This window comes from Triturus cristatus, chromosome 10 (assembly GCF_964204655.1).
Source record: "Triturus cristatus chromosome 10, aTriCri1.1, whole genome shotgun sequence".
Lineage (NCBI taxonomy): Eukaryota > Metazoa > Chordata > Amphibia > Caudata > Salamandridae > Triturus > Triturus cristatus.
The window spans coordinates 571,264,397-571,284,988 of NC_140593.1; the positions used below are offsets into that span (position 1 = coordinate 571,264,397).

General features: G+C 50.7%; 1 protein-coding gene across 3 annotated transcripts in view; it reads left to right on the plus strand.

The window, feature by feature from the left end:
- The window catches only part of ABCC1 (ATP binding cassette subfamily C member 1 (ABCC1 blood group)), a 1,390,768-nt gene that overhangs the window by 715,297 nt on the left and 654,879 nt on the right, over nucleotides 1-20,592 (plus strand). The window lies entirely within an intron of this gene.

Sequence of the window (20,592 nt, forward strand, 5' to 3'; positions counted from 1 at the left end):
TCAGTAGCTTGTATTTTCATCTCAGGAGTTCCAAGGGACAGAACTTAAACAAGGGCAAAGCTCAAATTCACTTAAGATGTCCCTTGAGACCCAAGGTGGAACGCTTTGTATTTTCACTTAAGATGTCCCTTGAGACCCAAGGTGGAACGCTTTGTATTATTGAACCCTGCCCCCCGCACTGTTTCATGTTGTGTCCGGCCTCCTCATATACTTTTTCCCCTACTCAGTTGATCCCATGGATAAGCTGCAAAGGGGTACTGAAGTCATGAGGCACCATGCACAATGTGGACTCTCCTCCTCTGGTGCATTCCCACATCGCTGTAATATTAACCTAGCATCCTGCATGTCACCCAGCACTTTCTGCCCATCTCCCTCACCAGTACTTGTTTTATTTTTAAAAAGAGCAATCTGCCAAAATCTCCCACCATTTCATAGTACTAGCCACCCTCCTATATACCACAAAAAACCTGGTGTCTCCCCACCACCCTCGATACCATACTTAAGCACACCATCCCAATATTTAAATTGGCAGAGTGGTGACCTCTGTCTATAATTGCCCACCTCCTCCCTTCATTCACCACTGCCCTCCTTCATTTATCACCTTCCCCCGCCAGTCTTTCAGAATGGAGAGTAAGTGCTGCAGTGTCTGACACACGCTGTGAAAGAGCAACTGTTTGCGTCACCTTGTGCAAACCCATGCAGCTAATAAGGAGACCACCGCTGGAATTCACCACCATTGTTGGGTCAGTGGGGATACAGGTGAGATGCGAGTGACTGCAGACCGTCTGCCATTCTGTTGCTGCCCTTGGATGTGCCCCAGCACCAGCTTTGGGACCTACTTGGATGTCAGGAAACAGAATGACTGGCTTTGATACCAGTGTTGACAAAAACGTTTTTCTTTGAAGCCATACACCATACACAATTGGCTAACATTGGGCCCCTGCACCCAGCCGCCCCAGTGCCGCTGGTGGTGCAACTTGAATGCCCATCTAGACCTTGGGAAACCTTGGTCCTAACCCCCAAAACTCCCACTCGTAAGTCCTGTACTTACCTGAGAAACAGCTAACACTTTTTCTCCCAAAGGAACCCATTTCTGATAGACTACTAGCCGCAGATTCCTTTACGTAGAATTATCCCCAGGTGTGAGACTGGTTCCGTCATTTTTTTTGCTACAGCATCTCTGCGCGCCGGGGGGCGGCACCACGTGTCAGCGCTGTGACGTCAGCGAGGTCACAAGTCCCACCCCTGCGCGCTGACGTCAGTTTCCTTCATTCCGCGTGCAACGTGGATCCAGAGTGAGTTCCCTTAACATGTTTTCAGGCCTCTTTTAATGCCTTTGTGTTGGGAACAGTGTGCAATGCCTTTGGGTTTCAAGACGTGTGCTTCTTGTGCACGTCAGATGTCGGCGACGGACCCTCACCCGATTTGTATGCGGTGTTTGGGCGAGCACCATTATTCTACAGACTGCGACGCTTGTCAGCATCTCAAGCTGAAATCCCGGCGGGAACGCCAGATGAAATTGCTTTCGGCCCGCTTGTCCAGATCGGTCTCATCACAGCGTCCGTCTCCTACCTCGGAAGGGTCCAGAAGCCGTCGATTCCGGCTGCGGCATCGTCCTTTGCCGAGGCCCCACGGGCGTCGTTCGCCTGCCGGTAAGTCCTGCAGCTTGCCACCGAGGTCTTGTTGTCCTCTTGCAGAGAGCGCTGGTTCCTCTCTGGACGTGCGCCCTTGCCCACCTATCCGCGTTTCCTGGCATTGGGGCGATAAGGGCCCAAATGAAGGCCTACACTATGGCGCTGCAGGCTTCTTTGGGCCCTCCTCTTCCTGGGATGTCTGCAGATCCCTCGCCATGCGCGGGGTCTTCTGCGGACTCGCTGGGGGCGACGAGTTCGGCTTCAGGTGTTGGAGGTGTGATGTCGTCGAGGCACGGCCCTACAGGGTTCCCCTCTTGGACCGACTGCGTCCCTTCCTTGCCGCAAAACCCGGTGGGGTTCCCTGTGGTGTCGCAGGAGGTCGCCGGGACTCATGGCTCATCCCAGAGTCCCCCTCTGGGCAGGTGGCTGTCTTACTGGAGGCCGAGCCGACTCCTTTCCGGCATAGGCGGCTTTCCTCCCCGGCCCTGGCGGCGCCGCGGGTGGAGGCAGGAACCCGGGGCGCCTCCCCGAGTCCCTCTCTGTCCTCTGCACTGGCATCTGCCTCATTGCAGGTCGAGCCGACGCCTTTTCGGCGCTGTTCATTGGCCGCTTTGGTTTCGGCTCCGACCCCGCCCCTTTCTCCTATGAGGCACGTGGTGGTGGAGGTAGACTCGACGCCCATGGTGGACACTTCGACGCCGATCGAGGACACACCAGTGCCCATGGCAGACTCCCCGCGCCGTCCCGATGTCGGATCATCAACTCATCTCCGGATGTCCCTTCCTCTTTGGAGGATTGTCATCTCCTTGTCTCCTCTTCACCGGAGACTAGACGCCGCGTCGTTGCCTTTTCCCCGGCGGCTTCCAGGGCGGGTTCTACGCCATGTCCGCGTCCACAGCCCTTGTAGTTTATTACCCCGCAGGCTTCTCCACCTTCTCCGGAGACCCCTCAGGCCCCTCACTCGTCCATGGGTCTTCCATCTTACAGGGGCTGGCTGTTTCTTCCTCCAGCAGGTCACGGGGGATGGGCGGCTTAGTTTGCACCCTTCGACACAAACTAGTTGGTCACTCCCCCACGATGCTCCACGGAGGCAATTGTAGCCTTTGTCCGGGCCATCTCCATGGCCACCGGCATTTTGCAAATGGGCAACCACTCCCAACGAATCGTTTGTTGGAGGTTCTCCACCAGGGCTCTGGTGGAGGGGAGCCGCTTCTTCCATTTGAAGCTTCGCTCCACAACTCTTCTGGGGGCGTCCTGCTACGGGGGATCCGGTGCCTCAGCCGCTCCGCCACCGTCCTGCCCTGCATGATCCAGTCTTGCTTTTTTCCCACCCATCTGCTCAGGGCCCTATCCTGCAGACTGCTTTTCCTTCCTTGCCTTCAGTGTTACTCCCTCCGTCACGGGAGGCCTGGTGGTTGGACTCCTGGGGGTGTAACATTTTCGCTTCCACTAGTGCTGCCCTGCGCGCGCTCAACACAGTGTGTTGGCCAGGGCTACCTCCGACCTATGGAATTCGGCGGAGTCCCTTCTGTCTCGCACCTCCCACGAAGTTGCCCGCTCTGATCTGCGGCACCATGTGCTGGATGGTCGGGGAGGTAGCTGCATTTATTTTCCATTCGGCCTTGGATGTCTCCAATTCTCTCGGCCTCGCTATGGCGAGTTCTGTGACCCTCCACCACCATGCTTCGTTGCGGGATAGCGTCTTTCCAGAGAATATTCGGGAGCGTCTTGTTGACCTGCCTTTTGATGGGATTTTTTTTATTTAACACCCATGCGGACCCTGCTATTCAACGACTCCTTGTGGGGCTCCGTCCACCTCCCCCCTCAGTAAGCTTCGGCTTGTCGGTCCTCCGGTGTCTTATGGGAGGTTTCTCCCACCTTTCTCTTTGGGCCTAGTGTTTCTGTTGGTTCGTCTGTGTGCTGTTTGTGGCTTGGAATGCCTTCACGGCCCTTAAGTTGGCCCCTCTGTACTTTTGGCTGCTTGTACAGCCCTTAAGCTTTTGTGGTGTGTGAATTTTGGCGGTTAGTGAAGCCGTGTAGGTCCTCTGGCTGGACGTTCTGTTTATTTTTGGCTGATTGGTAAGCCGCCTGTGGTGAAACCCACAGGTCTTATATGTTCTTGACCTCTGCTGCGGTTTTCCTAAGAGGAGTTCCCCCTCTTGTTTTGGGACGAGTCATGCCCTTGGTGGGGTACGTGTTGGCTATTGTGTAGCTCTGTCCTAAGCTGGGGGGGGGGGGGGGGTGTGTGTATGGATACCTTCTCGGGTTCCTCACGTTTCCTGACGTCACTGTATACCGCTTGGTGCGGTCTTTTTCTTGCGCCTTAGCACAGCTTGCGCTGCTCCAGGTTCTGTCCTGCTCAGTATCTGATGGTGTTTCTGTCCTCTACAGGGCTAGTCTGTCGTACGTTTTGCCCTTTAATCCTGCGCGCTATCTGCTTCTGTGCGATTTGCCTTCCCTCTTCAGCCTCTAGATCGCCAGACCGACTTTTGTCATGCCGTCTACGACGTCGTGTTTTGGTGTTTCCACCTTATTTTCCGACGTTTCGGCCTGGTCCTCTGCCTTGTGTTTCAGGGGGGCTAGGATTTTCCTGGTGTTCTCCGGTGTTCTGGTTGACAGCTTGTGTCTGCTTCATGGGCCGGGTTATGTCACTGGGACGGTCCTTCTCTGGGGCTTGTACTGAGGTTCCCTTGCCTCTGTCTTGCACTAGGCTGTTCTGGGCACACTACTTCATACTATTTCCCAGCGGCCAGCTGCGCACCCCTGGTCGTTATGGTCCACCCCCGTGGGCCTCGGTGTGTACCAGTGTGCTCCTGTCCCTTGCTTTGCTGGAGCTTTGCACGACTGTGTCTTCCTTCTCACGTATGCGCTTATCGGCTGTGGGGCCGTTCCTGCCTTGTCCCCTGCCTCGGGACTGATGCCCATTCAGCTGTCCCCTTCGATGTGTGTGTTTTCTCCTGAGGCGGTCTCTGCCTCCGTTTGTGAGAAAGTGCCATCTTTCTTGCATGATATGCCCCCACTTTTTGCTGAATTGCTGAATGTACTTTGACTGAGTGTGCCCTGGTCTCCTGCCAATCAGGTGCCCAGGGCCTATGTTCCTTCCCTAAAAACTGTGCTGAAACCTAAACCCAAATTGGCAAACCCGTGCCACATGTCAGCCCCTGGTAAATGGTACACTAGTCACCCAGGGCCTTGTGAATTGGGAAGGCCCCCAAGGGCTGCAGCACTTATTGTGCCACCCTTAGAGGCCCTGTACCCTGACACAAACACACTTCCCTTGCAGGCTGAGTGTCTGGGTATAGAACAAAACAGAGTAGACATGGCACACATCCCTGTGTGCCATGCCCACAACACACTACCCTGGCATACATCAGCCACCCCTCTAGCTGGGTGCCCTATGTGTGTGGGTACAGGAGCATGAGCCCTGTGCCCCTACAGTACCCAGGTCCATTCCTGGGCACTGAAAGTGCAGTGCTACCATTTAAGAGTATATGGTGCTGGGAGATTGTCAACACGAACTCCACAGCTCCATGATGGCTAGACTGAGAAGTTTGGTATCAAACTTCTCAGCACATTAAACCCGCACTGATGCCAGTGCAGGCTTTAATGTACAATGCACGACAGAGGGCATCTTAGAGATGCCCCCTGAACCTAACCTACAATCCACGTCTCGTCTGATGGGCTGCCTAGGCTGCCACACAGCAGACCTGTTGCTGGACCCCTGGGTACAGAGCCATCCGCTCTCCTGGGCCTGCAACAATGCACATCCTGGCCGAGGTGCTAGGTCTCCTCCCCCAGGATGGGCAGGGGAAGCTTCAAAGGCATGCCGCCTTTGTGAGCTTCTCCAGGCCACTTGCTGTACTCAGCAACTGGCCCCTACTGGTTCTAATCCCCCACTCTGTCGGGAAGACTGGCCGGAAACCCCTAGGAAGGACAGGGGTGTAGGAGAGTAGGGTCTGCATTCTATGTTCACCCCCACTTTTTGCTTTTGCTTCACTAGTTTTCGACTTGGATGTGGCTGTGGGCCTGCTAATCAGACCCACAGCCCAGCTGTTCTCTCTCTAAATTCATACTATGTACTTTAGGTACATAACCCAATTGGTAAGGATCACCTTCCAGGGCCCTGTACAGTGTACCTTAGGTACCCAGGGCATAGGTGTACCCTAGGCCTACCAGGGGCTGCAGCATGTATTATGCCACCCCTGGCTGGCGTTCCATTATGACACAACTGGCTGATCACTCAGCTGGGGCAAGGTCGTGTAACCACCCGTTGCTTAGGTGTAGTATTCCTATACCTACCTTATATATACACATGGGTAACCTATCAATCACTCCTATGGCAGGCTTTAACAATACTGAAGGCAGAGTGCTTGGTAACATGTGAGATGGTGCTCTAGCATGAGCTGAGCCTGTCTGCAGCTTTCGGAACCATGTCCTTATAGCTGTTCTATGATATAGCCTACCATATACTCTTAAAGTACCTTATAATCCTCGCGGTTATGGTAACTATGGTTTGGCTTTATCAAAACATGTCGTGTAAGGTGTCTAACACTTTGGAATAATACCCCCATACCATTTCTGGCGATGAGGATAGTATTCCTCCCTTCTAGAGGGAGAAGACATGTTGAAAACCTACTACCCGGTTAAAGTTAACCAGAGCCCCAGCATCACAAATGGATGCTGCTGCCACAGACACAAGTCTGACCTCCTGCTGCTGGGAGTCCTTCGAGCGAGGGAGGCTTGGACAATAGGTTTCCTGCCTTGGGAGGTGCTAGCACCACCCTAGACAGGACTTGGTGTATTGGGGCAGGGAGGGATGAATGAAACGAGACACTGCCTGGGGCACCCAAGGTGTCCCATCATAGTCCGGTTCAAACCGGCGCTGGGGCACTCCAGCCCTAGTCCTGGCGCGAAACTGGACAAAGGGAAGGGGGTCCCTCCCTGGTCACACCCATAGGAGGGACCTAGCAGCTAACCCAGCCCCCCAGATTAGTATAAGAGTCGGAGCTGAGTCCCTAGGACTTTGGATTATCCTGAAAACTGCAACTTGAACAAACTCTGGACCTTCGACATTCGACTACGGAAGAAGACTGAAGAATCTCCCTTGTGGCCAAGGAGTGGCCACCCTGTGCAAAGAGGCACCAACAAGCGACCTGCCGTTTGCTTTGCCCGAAGTTCTACGAGGAACCGACTGCAGAGCCCGACCAGCGCCTTGACTAACAGACTTCTCTGACCCTGATCCACATCCACAGCAAAGCTGAGATCCGTGGAGGCGACGAGAGACGTGGGACCGGCTACCTGGGAAAATTGGCTACTAGCTTCCAGTGCAGCTTCTGAGGCATCCTCGAAGTTGTGCTCTGGGGATTGAGAAGCCCCAACCCCGAGCACCATCTGCACCGAAGATCAGCCCTCCACACTCCAGGAGTTCTGCATGGGGCCCTTCTGCATTTTCCTGCTCGACGCGTCTGTCCGGTTACTTGCCCGTTGGCTAGTAACCTTTGTGACGACGAACCCTTAACTTTTCACCGCTGGTTTGGCTCCTCCAGACTGGCCCTTGCTTCCCTGTGAAAGAGAAGCACCTCAGGCCTTCCTGGTCTGCAACAGAAGCAAATCCTTCATTCTGCGTGGGTTGCGCTTGCCAAGGCTTGTTGGGTCCAAACTCGACATCGCCGCCCACAACAGCAAGAGCCCTCGTGGGACAGCTCGCCTCCTGGTTCTGGTCGTCCTCGACGCCTCCTGGTACCCGTGGCTGCTGCGACAAGCTTCACCTGCATCTTCACGACATCGCCTGGTTCCTTCCTGGTTCCTTCCTGGTTCCTTCCCGGCTCCTGGCTGGTGACCTAGACTCTGTCCCCTCTGCTTGCAGGTATACTCCTTCTTGATTCCAGCCTTGGAATCCACCGGACACTTCACTGACTGCCTGTCAGCATCTTTCTTCAGGCATCCATAGGAGTCGACGACGAAACCCAACGCATGTTCACACCTATGCACCCGCAGCCAGTGGGCTAGGTAACTTGAGTACTCTGGTGCTCACAAGGGTATTGACTATCCTAGTGTCTAGTTTCCAAGTCTCTAACTCCTAGTTCCTTCCAAATTGTCCTAAAACTCTTTAATTCTAAACATTACTATTTCTATCGACTTTAACGCATTACGCGTGAGTGTTTCCACTCTGCACCTGAATCCCATTGGGCCTCCCACTGCCTAGTAACTGGTAGTATAGTGTAGCCCCAGCGATTCCCTAGGCCTAACCTGTGTTCGTGACAGTGGTCCTTATACCACTTACTTAGTATATGGTTTGTGTGGCCCCTAGGGCCTAACTGTATTACTTACCTGTGTGACTTATGTATGCTTAAATAAGACTGTGTTGTACTTACCTCGAATCTCATAAAGAGTGCTGAGGGTATTTTGACTAGAATAAATACATTCTATTTTTATATATATCTGTTGTGGTGTCCTTTCATTTGGTTTTCAAGGTATTGCAAATGGTATAACAGCTGGCTTCACATGCCATACAGAGTTTAGCCTAAGACTGCTCTTGTCCATGCTACCACTAGGATAGCTGGTCTATAAGGTTGACTTTACAACCAATCACCATAAGGGTTGTTTGGACTGATACAAGGTGTACACTAGAACTAGTGACATCATATATCAGGACAACTTCTCACAAGGGGGTGTGCCAGCCTCTGCCAACCCCACCCCTCAGGTGGGGAGGCGAGGTGAAGCACATCTCCGGGCTCTGCCATCTTGAAGATGGGAAGCCCTGCCCAATCAGGACTAGGCCACTTCCCCCTCCCACAGGTGAGTGGCAGGATAGGGAGTGTACCCACCTCAGGGCAGGGACCCAGTGGTCCCTGCCCTTTACCTACCTGTAACGCCCCTAAATGTAGTATTTAGGGGTACCCTGAACCTTCCTTCCTTAGATCCAGATTCCGAAACAGCAAAGAAGATCAAGAAACAAGACCTGCCGTGCAGCTGCTAAGAAGAGGAAGACACCAACTGCTTTGGCCCCAGCCCTACCGGCCTGTTGACCCTCGAACCTGCTCCTGCTAAATCCCGGCATCTCCTGTGGTCAGCAACCTCACAAACCCCAGAGGACCTGGTTACCGTGTGACTCTAAGCATCTGGGACTCCCACAAGCAGTGGTACTGCTCAAAGCAAGTAGCTGACCCCTGGCCTCAGCCAGGAACCGCAAACCCTGCACATTCTGTACCCTCCAAGCCTGGCCTGTGCTGGAGTAGACAAAGACCCCGAGGACGTCCCCCGGCGAATGTGACCCCGAATCCAGCACCCAAGGACCCACCTTGACGCTCCTGACGACGCCTGCAGCCTCAACCAGGGACCCCTCCAAACGCGACCAGCCGAGGGTAAGATTAACCGACACCAAAAGGCACCCCTGCACCCGGTGCCCTCTGGCCCCCTGTGCCCAACTCCTGGGTGCCTACCTATCTTCCAACTACCCAACTTACCTCTCGAAGTGGTGGTCACACCTGAAGAATCTTCGTCTCCGAGCTTGCAGCCTTTGTTAGTTTTTGAGCTTCTCCATTGCAATCCATTGAGCGCCCAACGGCTCAAAAGCACCCTGCACCCAGCCGCCCGAGTGCCCCTGACAGTGCAATCTCTATTCTACTTCCCCATTTGCCCTGAGCAAGTGACAAGGAGCCCAGCTCCCACAGCTGCATGGCCTGCTAGCCAGCAGCCACCAACCAAGGGCCCCCTGCCTCCCATAGGATAACATTGGGCCTAACTCACTCTGCACCCGGCTGCCCCTGTGCCGCTGAGGGTGTAACTGTACTGACCTGACCCTGGGAGACCCCTGAGTCTATGCCCAGAACCTTAACTCTGCCAGTCGAGTACTTACCCAGAAGCTGCTAACTCACTTTTCTTCCATAGAGTAACATTGGCTGGTTTCACTTGAAAATTCTTCTAAGTGCGGAGTTTCTAAACTTTAAAATATTCACCTAAAATCAACAGAGTAACAAACGAAATGACTCACTTGCTATCAGGAGAGATCCCAGTGCTGGATCTTGGGGCCCAGCACTGACCCTGAAAAGTAATTACAACCATACTTGCCGCTAACCCAATTTTCTTCCATAGGAAACCATTGACTGTTTTTCTGTGAAATTTCTTTTAAGTGTCGATTTTTGCAAACTACAAATATTCTTTAAAAAACGCACCAACTGTGAAAACGTAATTACTTACTTATTTTAGATAGATGTTCCAGTGCTGAACCTAGAGTCCAGCACTGGATTACAAAAGTCACGAAAACATACTTTACCTGGAACTTGAATTTCTTTCCATAGGATAACATTGCCTGGTTTTTGCTGAAACATTTGTGTCGATTTTGCAAACTTACAAATATTCTTTAAAAATCGCCTGTATAACCAAAACACATTCTTTCAACTGTTTACAGGTGGTGCTCCAGTGCTGGATCCAGGATCCAACACGGAGTTAGAGAAAGTAACAATAACCCCACTTACCGCCTAAGTGAAATCCCTCCTATATGATAACATTCGTGATTCTATATGAGAGTTTTTGTCAACTTTTAAAATACCAAAATATTGCTTAAAAATCACTTGTGTAACCAAAACGCTTTTACTCAACTGTTTACAAGAACTGTCCCATTACTGAATCTAGGATCCAGTCTTGTGGTAAGAAAAGTAATCCAAAATGTCATCTATTGCATTTTACTAGAAATTCCCAATTAGCTCAATGTATAATTGTGTTTTAAATTGTGTTGCCTATTGCAACAACTGTATCTATTACATTCAAAATCCATTGCCTATTGAAAAATGTTTATCAAAAGCCTCTCAATCTGAGAAAGTATATTTTGGTACCTATTGTTGGTTCCAAAATAAAATTACGTATTTTTATACAAAAAACATTGGCCTAGAGTTCAGTTCTTGAGTGTGTGAGACCATTTGCTGACTGAGTGGGTACAATAAATGCTTTACACTGTCCTCTGATACTGCCTTACTGCTCGACCAAGCTACCACTTTAGAGAGTAAGGTTATATCTAACTTTAGCCTCTGCCAAACCTCTGGGGACTGTGGACTCTGTACACACTGTTCCTATTTGGGAACAGTATGTACAGAGCCACTTTCCTACACCGTTCCACCTCTTCTCCTTGGATTTTGCGGGTGGTTCTTTTCTTCCTCTGGTACTCTCTCGGTGCCGTCTGTTCCTCCGGGTTTTCTTGTGGACGCCCTTTGCCCCTCGGCTAGGCTTGTGGTATCCTGGCCTTCCCTTCTTCTTCTTGCTTACTTCTGCTTGGAGGGGGCTGGGCCATCCTTCCTGTCCCCATGACACATCCCTGTTGGGGCCCTGTGCTCTTACAAGCTGGTGAGGTTCTCTCGCAGACCCTCCTCCCCTCTGGGTATGGCTAGGGTATCTATTCTACGTGAAGGAATCTGCAGCTAGTAGTCTCTATCAGATGTACAAGTTACTTACCTTTGGTAACAATGTATCTGGTAGAGACGATACTAGCCGCAGATTCCTTCACAGCCTGCCCTTTCTCCCCGTTCTGCGAGGACCTTTCAGCTGGTCTTCTGCACTCGCCTCCCTCCAGGTGGCTTTGTCTTCTGCTGGTGCCCACTTTAACTTTTCCTCCCTGGCAGGATGCTTTGTTATGTTAATTTGTTCCACTCCTTCCTTTCTGGTAATTAGATGGTAGGTTCATGTGTATTTCTGCATCCCTACACCCTGGTTTTCCAGTTTGGGCCTACTTATAATCTTCTCCCTTTTTTCATTGATTGGGGTTTCTGACTCCTGCAGTCCTCTGGGTTGGTCTCTTGTCTGTGCCTCGGCCTTTTTTTCTTTACAGGGGATACGACACTCCTTGATGGTGTTGTCTTGGGGTAATTTGTCGTTACTCCTCTGTTCCGGAGTTGTTGCTCTTCACTGTTATAGATTGGGGTTGCAGACTTTGTCGTTTGCCACGACATTTTTCACATGTTTTTCTGTCTCCGGGGACGAGATTGCCTTCACTTTGCAGGGTTTCTTCTCAGAGCGGTGCTCTGTTATTTCCCTTCCATGACTTTCTGTAACGAAGTGCTTGGCACTGTCCCTACTGGTGCTGTTCCTCGCCATTCGCTTCTTCCCTTTCTGTTTCACTGATTTTTTTCGCACACTATTCCCATACTTTCACAGTTTTTGTTTGTGACGGCTCTGCGTTGTGGCGCGGAAAAGTTCTCTGAAGAAAACTGTCAGCGCGCTGGGGTGGGATTTATGTGACCTCGCTAACATCACGCCCGCGGACAATGTCAGGGCGGAGTCGCGTGGTGCTGCCCCCGGCGCGCAGAGATGCTGTGCCAAAAAAAATTCCGGATCCAGTCTCACGCCTGGGGAAAATTCTACGTTAAGGAATCTGCAGCTAGAATAGTCTCTACAAGATGCATCGTTACCGAAGGTAAGTAACTTGTACGGTAAGAGCTTTTGGAGCTAAAATATTCTAAATGTTGAACTGACGTTTGTATGCAGAAAAAAGAACTAAACTGCAAAGGTATAAAAATTCTTACCTTGTATTGTGAGATCCTAAGGTGTGGTATCTAGGCATACCACCCCCAGTGCTCAAAGTAATCCAAAAGTAAATAAAGTACAGTGTAATTCAAACTGCATTTTAAAATTGATACAAATCGTTAACAAATGCAAATCTCAATTGCATTTCTGTGTAAAGGTCTATAATTGAAAGTATATGTTCGAGGCATATGAGCTGCAGATTACACACTTTTGCATAGATCGCCATCTGGTGTTGGGCGCGGATGTTTGCAGTTTGTTTTTCCTCTTGGAAAGTCTTTGGAAGTCACGAGGTCGGTGACTCCTCCCTTGGTCCGTATTGCGCATGGGCTACGGTTCCATCCTCAGATTGTTTTTTTCCGCCATCGGGCTCGGATGTAATACTTCGCGCTCCGGTTCCGAACATTTCCAGTTCGACGATCGAAACGGAATCCTCGCTCATCGCGGTATTGTTCAGATCCTGATCTCCTCAATCACCTTCTCTTCGACACATCTTCGATTCCAGTCGACAGCGGCCTTCGGGCCTATCCAAGCTCCGGTCCCGGCTGATGGAAAGAACTCCATTCAAGAAGTGCCCTCGATGTGGGTCCAAATTCCCCCACACCGATCTTCATGAGGTGTGCAACCTCTGCCTCTCCCCTGAACACGAGGCTCGAGACTGTCCCGCCTGCAAGTCTTTCAGATCGAAAAAGACTATTCGAGATCGAAGGGCCAGACGAAACATGGCGCACTCCTCGACCTCGGTTCCAGTCGACATCTTCGGGGACGACGTCGAAGCTCCGGGACAGCAGCACACCGAAGAGGACCTCGTCAGTGCTTCCGAAGCAGACGACTCGGATGTGGTGGACATCACCCTGGCGCAGAGGGTCGTGAGTACTATACCCGCTCCGACACACAAAAAGGCTTCGGTCACGCCTTCGCCTCCGGGCCTAGGCAAGACCAAAGACACTGCTTCGAACACCCCACCTTCGGGCCCGGTGAAGAAGCCTAATAAGCCTTCCGGCGGCTCGGGCTCGAGCCAGCCTGCCAGCGGTGCCGATAAACATACTTCGGCACCGAAAAAGAGACAGGCCTCCACCTCGACACCGGGCTCCGTACCAAAGCCCTCGGTGTCGAAACCCAGCCTTTCGGTACCGACCAAACACCATAAGGCCCTTGGCACCGACACTCCTGCGCCGAAGCCTACCTCGGCGCCACCAAAAAACTGGAGGTTCCAAAAAAGCACGGCACGGACAAGCCTAAAAAGTCATCGGCCCTGAAACCTTCGGCGCCGACGGAACAAACACTGTCTCAGGAACTGTTTACACCGGATCCCTTGCAAAAGACACTTACCAAGGATCCAAAAACTGGACATTTGGCACTCTCTTCTAAAAAGAGACATTTTGACAAACCGGCTCCGCCTCCACCTCCAAAGAGGAAAGACTGTACTACCTCCCCTGTCAGAGTGCCTTCCCCATCTCCTCCACCTCCTCCACCCTCTCCACCTCCGCCTTCTCCACCCCTGCCTCATCTCTCTCCGACCCAGTCTCCAGACCATGATGATCAGGGGGACCCATACTACGATCCAGGGGGATGTGCCACAAGTCCCCACCCCTACAGGATCCCCATACCCATGGGACAATTATAATAATCCAGATATCCCACAAGATGACCTTTATCCATCCAGGCCATCTCCACCAGAGGACTCATTAGGTTTTCACCACCTACTTCAGAGGGCGGCACATTATCACGGGGTAGAGCTACACACTGACCCGGTAGAGGAAGATTTCCTCCTCGACACCTTTGATACCGCACATAGGTCTACTTCAATACTACCTATACTCAAGGGGGTAATAAAACATGCGCCAGAGGTTTTTAAAGACCCAGTCAGGGCTAGGGTCATTAACCCACGCATAGAAAAAAAGTATAAAGCTGCCCCCACAGATCCTGCCTATATCAAAGGGCCAGCGCCACTGGATTCCTTAGTGGTTTCCACTGCACGGAAAAGGTCAAACTCCCAGGCGTCAGGCGAAGCACCACCACCTGACAAAGAGTCAAAGCTACTGGACGCGTCAGGACAGCGCACTGCGTCACAGGCAGCCAATATGTGGCGTATCGCCAACACTCAAGCGCTATTGGCCAGATACGACAGAGCTTATTATGATGAACTAGAAACCATCATGCACCATCTCACAGAAGAATACAAAAATAGGGCCAATGAATTAATTCAAGAGGGTAAGACCATAACTAACCCCTCTATACGCTGTGCCTTAGACGCAGCAGACGCAGCCTCCCGGGCCATTAACACTAGCGTCCTCCTCCGTCGCCATGCTTGGCTGAGTTTCAGGTTTTAAACCTGAGGTACAGGCCTCCATATTAAATCATCCATTTGATCAAGAACATCTATTCGGCCCATAGGTAGATGAGGCCCTCGAGAAGATGAAGGACCCAGATACGGCGAAATCTATGGGAGCCTTGCAGTCACACCCTCCTAGGCGCTCCTTTCGCCGCTCTTCCTTTCGGGGCACGGCCAGAGGCTACTCCTCAGATAGCGCGTCCACGTCCTACAAATCCCCTGCTCAATCCACCTTCACAAGGGGTTATCAAAGAGGCGGATATAGAGGCAATAACAATAAATGCAGAGGCAAAACAAATACCGCCTGCTCTGCCACACCGCCTACCCAATGACTTCCCCCTGCTCCCTCCAGACCATCCCACTCCGATCGGGGCAGGCTACAAAATTTCCTTCACGTCTGGGAGACCATCACCTCAGACAGATGGGTGACCCAAATTATTTGTTCAGGGTACTGCCTAGAATTGACATCTACCCCCCCAAACATTCCACCCATGCAACGCTCAAGGTCACAAGAACATTCCACATTACTAAAACAGGAGGTAATCTCCCTCCTACAAAAACAGGCGATAGAACAAGTCCCCGCCAATCAACAAAATTTAGGGGTCTACTCCCTATTTTTTCTGATATCAAAAAGAGACCAGACTCTACGACCTATCTTAGATCTCCGGCCTCTAAACACATACATACATTCGGACCATTTCCACATGGTAACACTTCAGCAGGTACTTCCGCTCCTCTCCCAGAACGACTTTCTCACCACACTGGACTTGAAAGATGCATACTTTCACATTCCAGTACACCATGCTCACAGAAAGTACCTCAGATTTGTAGTGGACGGGCAACACTACCAGTTCAAGGTGCTCCCATTCGGGGTCACAACAGCACCAAGGGTATTCACCAAGTGCCTAGCGGTAGTGGCGGCACACCTCAGAAGACCGCACATTCACGTCTTCCCATATTTGGACGACTGGCTAATAAAAGCAGCGTCCTTCACCCAATGTGTACATCACACCGCCACTACAATCCAACTACTTCACCAGCTAGGTTTCACAGTGAACCACCAAAAGCCACCATAGACACCTCAAAAGCCATAGCCTACCCCAATCCTGCCAGGATTGCAAGCATTCAGGCTTTGCGTCAAAGATTCATACCTCAACACTCTCTCCCAGCAAGAGTGTTTAAGCAAATCATAGGGATGATGGCCTCTTGCATTTTCATAGTGCCTCAGGCAAGACTCTAGATGCGTCCACTCCAAGAGTGCTTAGTGCGCCAATGGAACCAGGCCCAGGGGTAACTGACAGATCTGGTGTTGGTAGACGGTCGCACCCATCGCTCTCTGCAGTGGTGGAACACCACAAATCTTTCCAGAGGTCGACCGTTCCTGGACCCGGTTCCACAAATAATCTTAACAGACTCATCGCTCTCCGGCTGGGGAGCTCATCTACTACACCTCACAGTGCAGGGCACATGGACACCGCAACAAAATTTCTCTTCCAGGGGATCCTCATCAATAGTCATAAGCATTAGAATATTCCCGCCCATGCGCGGGACCCCGGAAACACTATATTATATGTGCCCCATATACATATATATATATATGTGTATATGTATGTGTGTGTATGTGTATATGTATGTGTATATGTATGTGTATATGTATGTGTGTATATGTATGTGTGTATATGTATGTGTGTATATGTATGTGTATATATATATGTGTATATATATATGTGTATATGTGTGTATATATGTGTGTATATATGTGTGTGTATATATGTGTGTGTGTATATGTGTGTGTGTATATATGTGTGTGTATATATATGTATCTGTCTCTGTCTCATGAAAAATGCATTAGAAACAGGAGAAAACAATAGCGAAACTTGTTTCAGAAACTGTTTTAATGCACAGCACACAGTAGAAATCCTCATAAATCACAAAGCATAGGAAGCTCCCAGGCTGCATTGCAAACACCCAGTAAAAAAAGACTGAAAAGCTAACTTATAGCTGCATAGCAATAAACTGACACCGTGCCTTTAAGGCACACCTGACCCCCAACTTCCCATCATGCCTCAGGGGTGACAGTTAGGTCAGTTGTTCTTTCCGGCTCCTTCAGGAAGGATCCTGGCAACACAGCTCCACTCACTTTTCTGATTTTTGTCAGAAAATATTTTCACTTTTCACAACTTTTATTCTTTACTTCGACGTTTTACATCAGTTAAAGTGAGAGGCTGTCTTTTTTGACAGGTTCGGGCATTTTTTAATATCTTAAAATGCCATCTCTTTTTGGCCCTTGCCCTTCTTGTGGCAAAAAGAAGGCCAAGACTGATTCTTATAGGGTCTGTATCCTTTGTCTACTGGAGGACCATGATCCTACGACCTGCCCTCACTGCCAGAACCTGTCCAGAAGAAATTTGAAGGACAGGGAAAGGATTCGCCTGTATGGCCTGGCAGGTAAACCATCTAGAGGAAGATCTCCAGTGCAGAAGGGCTCCAAGAGGTCTAGAACGCCTTCTAGAAGCAAGTCCTCTTGTCCTTCTGCTTCAGTGTCGGGCTCGGCGCTGCCAAAAGATCTTCAGGTGGTTCATATTTCCAAGAAAAGACCTTAGACAGCGGGCTCGCCATCGAGAAAAGGTACGCCGTCGACGTTGAAGACTCGTCCGCCGTCGTCAACCAGGCGGCGATCGGCGTCGAGGGTGAGGTCTCCGTCGTCGTCTCGACGGCGTTCGGATTCGAGGGCGAGAAATACCCCTCAGCCGTCGTCGCGCAGATAGTCTACGTCGAGATTGGACGCAGCTCCGCCGTCGTCTAGACGACGTTCGGCGTCCAGTGAGAGAGTCCCTCCGTCGTCTGCTTCACATCGCCGTTCGACGTCGAGGCATCATTCTTCTCGGCACAGGTCGCCGTCGATACGGCTTCACACGGGAGGCCCGCCAAGCCCGAATACAGAAGCACAGATCGACGTCCAGAGCACGCTCGACGTCGAAACAGGCCTCTGTGAGGTCTGGGGATGGATCGGTGGTCATAGTGACGGAGTCAGCTTCGCGCCATTCATCCTCTCACTCATCCAGAGCTTCTCCAAGGTCAGCTACACAAAGGGAAGTGGCTAGCCATGTCGACAGGTCTCCTTAAAGACAACGCAAGACCACTGCTGCGGTTCCACTGTCGCCCAGATGGCTTCTGCCCGGTCGTCACTGGCAGGGCTCAGGGGCTACAAGAAGGATGCAAGAGTATGCCAGTCTGGCGCATAGATCCCCGCTTCAAAGGTTGGGGGACGAAGTGGACAGAGTGAGCCCTCCCAGGCAAGCACGCAAGAAGTCACCTGAGACACAGCGCCATAGATCGCGCTCCCCCAGGCGAGAAGATCGTGCAGTCAGATCACGGGCCCGTGATCATCGACGAGGTAGAAGAACACCATCTACTTCCTTGACTTCCTCCACCCAATCCTCAAAGAGGTATTACTCCCCCACGCTATCGGACAGCCCAGTGTCTAGGGTCTCTCCCATAGACGATATCAACACCTACCATGAGGTTCTGCAGAGGGGGGCGCAGAAGCTCAACATTGAGATGTCAGTCCCGCAAGTCACAACGTCGGTGATTTTCGAGACATTGCATCAGAAGACTGCGTCTCGGCCGCTGCTCCCATTGGTTCCTGGAACCTGTCATGGACACCTTATTAACCCCAGCAACCATCAAGGCGGTGCCGGCTCGCATCCTTAAGAAATATAAGCCGGCTACCTCTGACCCGGTCTTTGTTAAGATGGACCCTCCTGCAGACTCTGTCATAGTAGCAGCGGCAAGGAAGACTCACCCTGTATCGTCCTCTTATTCATGGGCGCATGGGCGGGAATATTCTAATGCTTATGACTTTGATGAGGATACCCCTGGAAGAGAACTAGGATTACAGGTAAGTAACTAATCCTTACTCCACATCAACCATCTGGAGTTACTGGCAATCTTTCTAGCCCTGAAATCCTTTCAGACACAGATTTTAGGCAAGGCAGTCCTTATTCGCACAGATAACATGGCGGCCATGTACTACATTCAAAAACAAGGCGGCACACACTCTCCACAGCTCTCAACTAGCACAGAGCATATGGAGATGGGCAATTCCACACAAAATCTTTCTCCTAGCCCAACATGTCCCAGGAATCCAAAACACCATGGCAGATCTGCTCAGCAGACAGACGCAGCAGATCCACGAGTGTGAACTTCACCCGCAGGTTCTTCACCCGTTCTTTCAGATGTGGGGGCATCCACACATAGACCTCTTCACCACCCACCAAAACAAAAAATGCCCAAGCTTCGCCGCCAGATACCCACACCCATTGTCCAAAGGCAATGCGATATGGATGAACTGGTCAGGCAAATTTGCGTACGCCTTTCCACCTCTCCCACTAATTCCATTAGTGGTGCGAAAGCTACAACAGCACTCCCTCACACTGCTTCTAGTATTTCCAACATGGGCCAGACAACCGTGGTACACCACGCTGCTGGAACTCTCGGTAGTGCCACACCCAAAGTTACACCTCTCACCATGCCTCCTAACACAGAACCATGGAGAGATCAGACACCCGGACACAGCTCAGCTCAACCTTGCGATCTGGCTCCTGAGATCTTAGAATTCGGATACCTTAACCTTCCCTTTGACTGTATGAACGTCATCAGAGAAGCTAGACGCCCTACTACTAGAGCCTGCTACGCTGCAAAATGGAAAAGATTTGTTGTTTATTGCAATAACACAATCGACCTTCTAGACGTATCTATACAGCACGTCATATGCTACATCTACAAAGGTGTAACCTAGCATATACATCCATTCGGCTACACCTCGCAGCAATTGCCGCTTACCTACAAAACAGACAGCACCTGTCACTTTTCAGAGTGCCTGCCATTAATGCCTTCATGGAAGGCCTCAAACGAATAATTCCCCCAGAGTACCACCCTCACCTGTGTGGAACTTAAATATAGTTCTCACAAGGCTAATGGGACCGCATTTCGACCCTTTGCATAAATGTGAACTGCAATTTCTCACATGGAAAACCGCTTTCCTTGTAGCCATCACTTCCCTTAGAAGGGTCAGTGAGATACAAGCACTTACTATACAAGAACTTTTTCTCCAAATGCACCCAAACAAGGTTCTCCGTACCAACCCAGAATTCCTACCCAAAGTAATTTCCCCCTTTCATCTAAACCAATCTGTAGAATTACCGTTTTTTTTCTCGCAACCTCAAACTGTTGCAGAATGGGCTCCACACACATTGGATGTTAAAAGGGCCTTACTTTACTATATCCAGAGAACACAACCTTTCAGAAAGGCAAAACAACTGTTTGTCTCTTTCTCTCCACCACATAAAGGCAACCCCATCTCTAAATCAGGGATAGCTAGGTGGATTGTAAAATGCATACAGATTTGCTACCACAAGGCAAATGAAGCTATCTGTTCCCCCTAAAGCCCACTCTACACGAAAGATAGGGGCTTCTATGGCTTTTCTAGGGAACATCCCATTAGATGATATCTGCAAAGCAGCTACATGGTCAACACCGCACACTTTCACTAAACATTACTGTGTAGATGTGCAAACCAAGCAACAATCTAGTGTGGGCCAGGCTGTACAAAAAACACTATTTCAAACCACTGCAACAGATACTGGTGGTCGCCGCTAGGGTTGGGAACTGCTATATAGTCTATGCAAAAGTGTGTAATCTGCAGCTCATATGCCTCGAACGGAATATGCTACTTACCAGTATGCATCTGTTGTTGGCATGTAGAGCTGCAGATCTACACACGCCCACCCGCCTACCCAGCTACCTGTATCTGTTCCAGTCTATCTTATTTAGATGCAACACATGGGTTTCTTCACTAATATTGCTACGCTCCATCTTTCCCTGTTGGCGAAAAACGATCTGAGGATGGAGCCGAAGCCTATGCGCAATACGGACCATGGGAGGAGTCACCGACCTCGTGACTTCCAAAGACTTTCCAAGAGGAAAAACAAACTGCAAACATCCGGGCCCAACACCAGATGGCGATCTATGCAAAAGTGTGTAGATCTGCAGCTCTACATGCCAAGAACAGATGCATACTGGTAAGTAGCATATTCCTTTACCTACCCG